Raw genomic sequence first — 8,756 nt, 5'->3', positions numbered from 1 at the left:
TGCGGAAATCTAAACTCTAATGACCAGATTCCCTATCAATGCAGGGAATTTACCACACACACACACACACAACACACACACACACACACACACCACACAGCACACACACACACACACACACACACACACACACACACACACAAACACAAACACACACACACACACACACCCACACACACACACACACACACCACTCAACACACACACACATTATATATATATATATATATATATATATATATATAACCGCAAGCACGACTAGTTTCACTAACTATAGACGTTGTGTAATAGTATTTTCTAACCATAATCTGGCCAGATCTTAGTAGAGTGAATGCGCAGCGGTGTGTGACAAGACCAAAGTTTTTAGAATCTGACAATCATACCAGTCGATGCAGCCTGGCTTTCCCATGTTCATTACATATGCGGCATAATAACAGCGTATCGAAACGACAATCGATTTTGACATCGACGACAAATGATACAGCGACCATGATCGCTGGGTGACGATGCAAACCGCTCGCGTTGCATACACTGTACTGTAGTTACTTGGCCATTGCCGCCCAAATTCGACTGATTGTGAGTGATATCGCCCCATTCAGTTCGGCGGGATTTTCATTACTGTATACTGTGGAAAGTATCGTAAGGTTATTACATTTGGCTAGAAGCCCAGCTGGCACTGGGCCCGATCGGTATTATACATTAAACCGCGATGTGAATTAGGTGATATGGGGGAAAAGCCGAAAGCGCGGAGTAAGCGAGCGAGGGCGACGCCACGACCCCCCCCCCCGCCAAACACACACAAACCCCCTCCCACACCACATACACCCCACGTACATAATACAAGTATTCTATAGTTCGTGAAGGAGAAATAGGAGTTTTTGGGCAGGGAAACCCAATATGTTGCCCGAATAACGAGCCAAATCGTTTTGTTATATATATGTAAAAAGCAGGAGAGTAGGGCTGTGACTCACAAACACTAGAAATCAGATTATACATACTAGACTCATAATACATATTTATTAGGCGTAAATTAACTCAATTAACACGAACACAAACATTACCTTATACATTCAATAACCCTCGCCTCCAATGGCTTTCCCATACATAATCACAATTCGGAAAATAAATACTCTATTTTCGCCATTTGGAAAATCTATAGCCATGCTAAAAACATATCGCGCAGTAACATTTGCCAGGGATATTACTTTGGGGAGTCGGTAAACAATTTTGGCATTTATTCATTGTTTATGCCAGGAACAGCGCCGCTTGGCGCGGCAATATCGCGTGTATAATGCCATGGCTCGTGACATGGCCTCCGCACAAATTGCAAGTGTGGAATTTTTTCGCAGTCCATATAAACCCCCCCCATATATGATATATTATTATTGTATTTATTTATTAATTATTTATTTCTTTTTTAATTATTTTACATTCTTTAACCATTATTTATTATTTATTTATTTATTTATTTATTTATTTATTTATATACAGTTATTGTATAGATGTGGAGGAATCAATGAGTTTTTGGGAATGATAAAATCTGTGATGCTCGAGACCGAAGATTGAGGAAACCGATGACTTTCCATCTCCGCAACTGTTGCTCAAATAACCAGGCAATAATTGTCAGAGACAGGGACACAGACATGCAGACTCAGAGACACTGCCAACGGAGCCAGAGGCCGAGAGATTAGAGACTGAATAGTGAATAGAATGTGAGGACGATGGCGCAACACGCCCATATTTTTTAGCATCGATCGAGATGAGAGCGAATTTTGAGTTATTTCGCTTATCTGTCTGTCATGCAGAGGGATCGTGCGCGTACTCGCATGCATCTCGCAAAACGACGTCACGATGTACGAAGAAATGCGCGCGTGCGAATGTGATAAACGTACGGCAACACTCGCGCGAGCCGCATCAATTCTCGTCGCGTATGGCGTGATATGTATGTATGTATGGTGATGTATGTATGTATGTAGTGTATGTAGTGTATGTATGTATGTATGTATGTATGTATGTATGTATATGTATGTATGTATGTAAGGTATGTATGTTTATGTATGTTGATCGTATGTGTATGTATGGATGTAGTTATGGTATGTATGTATGTACATTTTGTAGTGTATGTATGTATAGTATGTATGTAATGTATGATGTATATGTATGTATGTAATGTAGTGAGTTATGATTATTAGTATGTATGTATCGTATGTACTGTATGTGACTGTAGTATGTAGTATGCTTGTGTATGTGTATGTATGAGTTATGTATGTAATGTATGTTGTCATGTAGTATGTATGTATATGTATTTGTATGTATGTATGTATGATGTATGTATGGATGTATGTATGTATTATGTATGTATGTATGTATGTATGATGTGAGAGTATGTATGTATGATTATGTATGTAATGTATGTATTGTGTATGTATGTCAATGTATGTCTATGTAGTGTATGTAATGATATGTATGTAGGTATGTAGTATGGTTGGATGTATGCATGTATGTTTAAGGTATGTATGTAGTATGTATGTATGTATGTATGTATGTGTATGGTATTATGTAATGTAGTGGATTATGCTATGCTATGTATGTTGTTATTATGTATGTATGTATGTTGATGTGATGTAGATGTAGATTATGATGTATGTAGAATGTATGTATGTAGTTAGTTGGTATGTATGTATGTCATGTTTATGTATGTATTCTGTATGTATGTAGGTGTATGTATGTACTGTATATGTTTCATGTATGTATGTATGTATGTATAGTATGTATGATGTATTGTGGTATGCTATGTATGTAGATGTTGTACTGTATGTTATGTATGTTTAGATATGTATGTAGTAATGTATGTATTATGTATGTATGTATGTATGTAGGTATGTATTGTATGTATGTATAGTAGTCATGTTATGTTATGTAGTATGTATGTGGTAGGTTTTATGTATGTATGTATTGTTGATGATTATGTATGTATGTATGTAATGTATGTATGGTAGATGTATGTATTATGTCCCCGGGCCGCGGGGGAGGGGGCAGCGCAATACAATACGATATCCCGAAGGTCCTGTTTAAAGACTGCTCTTCACACCGCCCGCACGGCTTGCAGAGCCGCTGGTTTATCTCTCTCTAGCTCTCTTTCTCGCGCTCTCTTTCCTGCGCGCTCGGTCTAGTTTTTTCCCCCTTCCGCGCGCGCGAGCGCGCTCTCTCTCTCTCGCTCGCTCTTTCCCGCGTGCTCTCTTTCTCTTTCTCTCGCGCTCTCTCTCTTTCTCTCTTTCTCTCTCTCTTTCTCTCGCGCTCTCTCTCTTTCTCTCGCGCTCTCTCTCTCTTTCTCTCGCGATCGCGCGCGCGCTTTCTCTATCTGTATCTATTTTTCATTATCACTTCGCGATCTCTTTTCCTTCTCTCTCTCTCTCTCTCTCTCTCTCTCTCTCTCTCTCTCTCTCTCTTTCCCGCTAGCTGCGTAGTTCTATAGTGCAGTAGTCACATAAAGAACTGCTATTGTTCGATGGCGCTCGAGCCTTTCGCTCATAACGAGGACTTCATTTCTGTTCAACTCGAATGTCGGGGAGCATCCATGTGTCCGCAAATTTACTGCTAGGTTGCCATGGTTATTAACATTTCAAACTCTTCTGCGCATGTTACCTGCCTATGCGTTGAGCAAATAACGCGACAAGCGTATCTGCGCGTCCGTACTCTTCGTACAGGCGATAGATACGGCGCAGCTGTGAGTCCTGCAAGAAGATGCAGCACGGACGGCGGGAAAGCGAAATAAAGAACGACAGTGTGATAGAGCGAGGGGGAGAAAGAAAGAGAGGAAGAGAGAGATACAGAAGGAGGAGATAGCACGGAGGAAAGGATTCATGCGATAATGGAAGATACGATGAGAGAACGGGGACGAGAGGAAGACAGGAATTGGAGAAGAAAGATGATGTACGATAAGCAGCTAGTGCGGGAGAAATAAGCGAGAAAAGAAAAAGGTAGCAATAAAGACCGAAAGACAGATGGACAGCCAGATAGACAGCCACCCAGCCAGCGAGACATACAGACAGTAATAGGTAGAAAACAAGCAAACAGACAGACAGACAGACAGACAGCCAGACAGACAGACAGCCCGACCGACTGATCGACAGAGGGACGGGCGGACAGACCGACAGACAGACACACAGGCAGAGAGGAGGTGCGAGAATGAAAGAGAAGGTGGATGTAGACTCTGTCAGATATCGCTATAATACGACTGTAGACTGTTCGGCTGATCGACGAATGTGCTAAAATCATGCAGCCCTGCTGCTCCGCAGACGGTTATCATCAAGAAAGCGAGTTATACACATTTCTAATCAGCACGTGTCTCTCGTTCAATCCTTGTGTTCGATTTCGCCTATATTCTAATAAATATTATTATTTGCAGCGGAGAAATATGCGAGAAGAGAATTTCTCAAGTTCGCTCGCCTTGCTAATAAACCGAAACGTTGTTACAACGAGGCGAGAAAATTACTGTACACAAGATAATGTGTTTAACGCTAACCGAGTCCCGCGCTTTGTAAATTCCCGCTGACGCTCGTGTGTTTACTGCTCGAAATGAGCTTTCGAAACGCACTGCAATAACGGCGCTGCGTCAGGCGTGCACACACAGACAGCGTCGCGCGGTAGGTGCCGAATTGAAAAATTCCGCAACGAATTCTCATCCCTCGATAATCAATACCGATTTTTCCACGTTGGTGGATTTTTTCTCCTAAGCTCGTCGATTGCAGCGGCCAGCGGCTCGCTTTTCTTCCGACTAATTCTATTGCGCCAATTTTACTTTCCTTCGTTCATACACTCGTCGAGCAATATCATGGCGCCGGTAGATTCGTTTCCGCTTCTGCTTCCGTCTTCGTAAAATCCCCACATGTCGGGCGTTCCTCTTAACGCCTCTCTTCGCCAAATGAAGGCTCAAACAAGAGCAACTTCCCTACGATGTTCCTTTGCTTTGAAGGCGAGCACCGGACATCGACTGCTAGTAATCACTGGTGTACACGGAAGACATCAGGAAGCGTGATCACGCGGCGCATTGCTGTATGTGTGTCCGCCACACCATCACGCGTTTTCGGCACATGCACACAGGCTGGCGGCGCTCCGCCTTGATCTCCACATCCGCATCCGCGTAAGGGTCAGTGCAGGTGCCACACGGCGTCTCTCTCTCAGTCGATCTCTATATCATCGTCACCAGCGTCGCACGGCGTAACGAGACGACTAGCCGACAGCACGAATGGCAGCAGCAGTCCCACGCGCGCACGCACTGCGACGAAGCGTGCTACGTTACTGTCTTCCTGACGCTCTCAGCCCGACGCCTGTCGTCTGCGCTCTCTCGCTCTCCGTCCTCCACGCACGCGCGCTCTCTTCCTCTCGCCTCTCTCCCCCTCTCTTTTATCTTTTTGTCTACTACAGACGATACGCTCGTTGTCGCCGCTGCAATCACGGCAGTACCGATGACATGTCTATATCCAGCTTCGTCTAATGATAGAGTTGCAGCTCCGGCCGGCACTGTTGCTACCGCTGTCGCTGATGCCGCCGCCGCTGCCGCTTCCGCCGCTGCTGCTGCTGCTGCTGCTGCTGCTGCTGCTGCTGGTTATGATCCAGTGATGTCACACTCGGTTGCTAGAGAAACAGAGTTCAGTGCGGACCGTGCTTGGTATTCGCTAGCGAACCCGTATTGACTGTCGCGTCATCACGTGCCGTCGTCTGCGCCGCCATCCGCCGCGTCGAGTACTGCCGAGTCGACCGAGATTTGACTCGTTGGCGGTTTGCGCATGTCCGCCTCTCACGGAAACAAAATGACTATATGTCGTCGATGAGATCTTCGGCTGGGATATATAGGAAGAAGACAGCTTGCGGCCATGGCCCTACGTACTGGCGACGAGTAAAAATGGGGCGAAGGTATTGAGTAGGCGCTCGACAACTACGAGACGCAATTCCTATTACAATTAAATGCCACGACAGCTACGTTACACATTTCGAGAATGGAAATTTACAGACTGTTACACAATGAATTTATGGGTTGCCATTACAATGAATTTGCGGCAGTTCGGCGTCTTTTCTGTCGCTGTTTCACAGTAAAGTTGTGTAAGTCTTATATAGTTATTTTACGGTTGCCTTACAGTCAATTCACTGTTTTGATAAAGTTAATTCGCGGTTGTGTTACAATTATTTTACGGTTACTATGGGATCAATGGATGGTTGCCGTACAGTCATGCAATCTGTGTGTATAGCCAGGTTGCCGTACAGTCATGCAAGCTGTGCATAGTCAACAACCAACGTCCTATTCTCACACACTTAATTTATGGCTGGCTGTCAGTCAATTTATAGTTTTCTAACAGTTAATTTACGATTGCCTGGCAGTCAAGTTGCGCTTGTCTTAATGTCAATTCTGAATCAAATGTAATAATAAAATCTAATGTCTTATTGTCTAGCATGTCAATTCGCGGTTAGCCTATTTACTGATGTCTTACTGTTCAATTTACAACTTTCTTACAGTAAATTTACAGCTTACGGTGAATTTACGGTCTTACAAAATTACACCCGGGCACCCTCCCAGTCAATTAATGGTTGCCTTTAGTCAATTTACAGTTGTCTTCATTCAAGTAAGGGTTGCCTTTCAGTTAAGTAACTATTGTATTGAAGGCAGTAACGTAACCAGACTGCACCCAGAAGGTATCCACTGAGGGCACTAAACATGCTAGGGCTTCCTCGTATTTATAAAAAGAGGTCTATAGTGACAAACATTTATCTTAAAAATATCTTTTCGGGTACCCACCTCCATTTTAAATAAAACAAATTCACGAAATATTATTCCTCTAGGCAGACATTTCGCATGCGCGAACACGGATTCTGACCTACAAAGTACACACTCGAAATTTTAAACATTTTGTTATGCTGAAAGCTAGGTTGGTGCATGCAAAATATCTGAAAAAAACATACGAGTATGTTATGTAAATATAGAGTTATATTAATAACTAGAATTATATTAATGGCAATAACGTAGACAAACTATGTGCATACATCTGCCGTGGGAACCCTTCATGCTATGGCTTATTGTTATTTATAAAGATAGGTCTTGAGATAGACATCTTTAATATAAATCTACTCGCGGTTGCCACCTCTCTATTCCAATTGTTAGTTTAAAACAATACGACTTCTCTCGACAGATATTGCGCATACGCAATCACAGATCTTGGCCTGTGAAACACACTCAAAAAGGAAAGAAATTTGGCAATGTAGCACAGCCTGAGATCTGGGTTCGCGGCAGAGAATCCAAAAAGTAGATGAGTATGTCATTAAAATAAACATTGAATGGGGGGAACGTGGCCAGACTGCGATCAGGAGGTATCTCCAGCGGGCACCCCTCATGCTAAGGCTTTAATTTCTCTTATTTATAAAGACTCTAAACAGGTGTGATGAGAGCAAATATTATCCGCGTGTCTTTCTTTACTAATTCTAGGGTGCGGCATAACTGCCAGAAATCAAAATTCACCACAAATAGAATGATGTATATAACTCTATGCCGCTGGCCGACGCTAGTATCGCGCCTGCATAGTAGTCTATGATGCCAAACGATATACATTTTTTTTCTGAAATTATACATTAAATGTAGAAAATACAGGCTCCCGAGTAGTTTGATATGAAAAGTGAAATTGCCAATGCCTCTTCCTAATAATTATAGCTGTCCAGCGTCCTTAGCGTCCCTAAGAAAATTTCACCCACATGCCTCTCTTCGCTAATTCTAGGGGGCCATAGCTGCAGTAAATCGAAATTCGCCACAAATAAGCACTCTGCGCTAGCGTCGCGCGTGAATAGTATTCTATAATACCAACCATATTATTTGTGCTTAAATTACATGTTTAATGTTGAAAACGTAGACTCGCGAGCAGATAAATGAAAATGCTAATGCCTCTTTTTTAATAATTGTAGCTTCCCAGTCTTCCTAAATTCTCCGTATGCTTGTTGAAATTATAGCGTCAGATGTGTGTGCGCGAATGTCTAATGTCTGCTAAAAGCAGTCATATTTCCTTGATACTACATGTTTAAAATAGAGACCAGAGAGTCGAAAATAGAGTGATATACTTAATAATGCCAACAAAGATCGTATACAACGATACGGCAAGCTTGACAGAAATAATTATTACGTCAGGCACGATACTAGCGCCGACCAACGGCTGAACACATATTGTAAAGCTGTAAATGGCAGTGGGCATTGCAAACATACGATGGCTCACTATAGTTGTCTGCTAAGAGAAGGCCGGAGTTTCTGCGATCATATGCAGCAATAACCATGAAAAGAACTAGTTACTACACAATTTACAAACGTGATGCCAAAGTTTATACCCATGAGCAAGATATGCAGTTCGACGGTGCAGTCATCGATGTGCTCAAACACAATATCCATAGCACATGAAATAATGTGTTATTGTCATCATAATAACAAAATAATGACACTTGTTTAAGTTCCACCTTTTATTGCACTGACTGTAAGTAGGACATTGCAAGCTCATGCTGCCATTTGTTTACTAATTTACCAATAGTAATATTACCATGCACTAGTAGTGATATATTTTTGGTACTAGTAATATGTAATGACGTAGATATCGAATTAATTAACCTAGTATAAAACCTAGCGACACGGGTGATTTAACGTAAGCAGCATCACGCCATAGGTTATTTTAGTCGACAAATATCAGTCAAGGTAACAAGTGAAAGTTGCACCACGAATATCCCAAGAA

The sequence above is a fragment of the Priapulus caudatus genome, unplaced genomic scaffold (genome assembly GCF_000485595.1).
Source record: "Priapulus caudatus unplaced genomic scaffold, Priapulus_caudatus-5.0.1 Scaffold3, whole genome shotgun sequence".
Taxonomy (NCBI): Eukaryota; Metazoa; Priapulida; class Priapulimorpha; order Priapulimorphida; family Priapulidae; genus Priapulus; species Priapulus caudatus.
The sequence above is the reverse complement of the archived record's forward strand: the minus strand, read 5'-3'. Positions refer to the sequence as shown.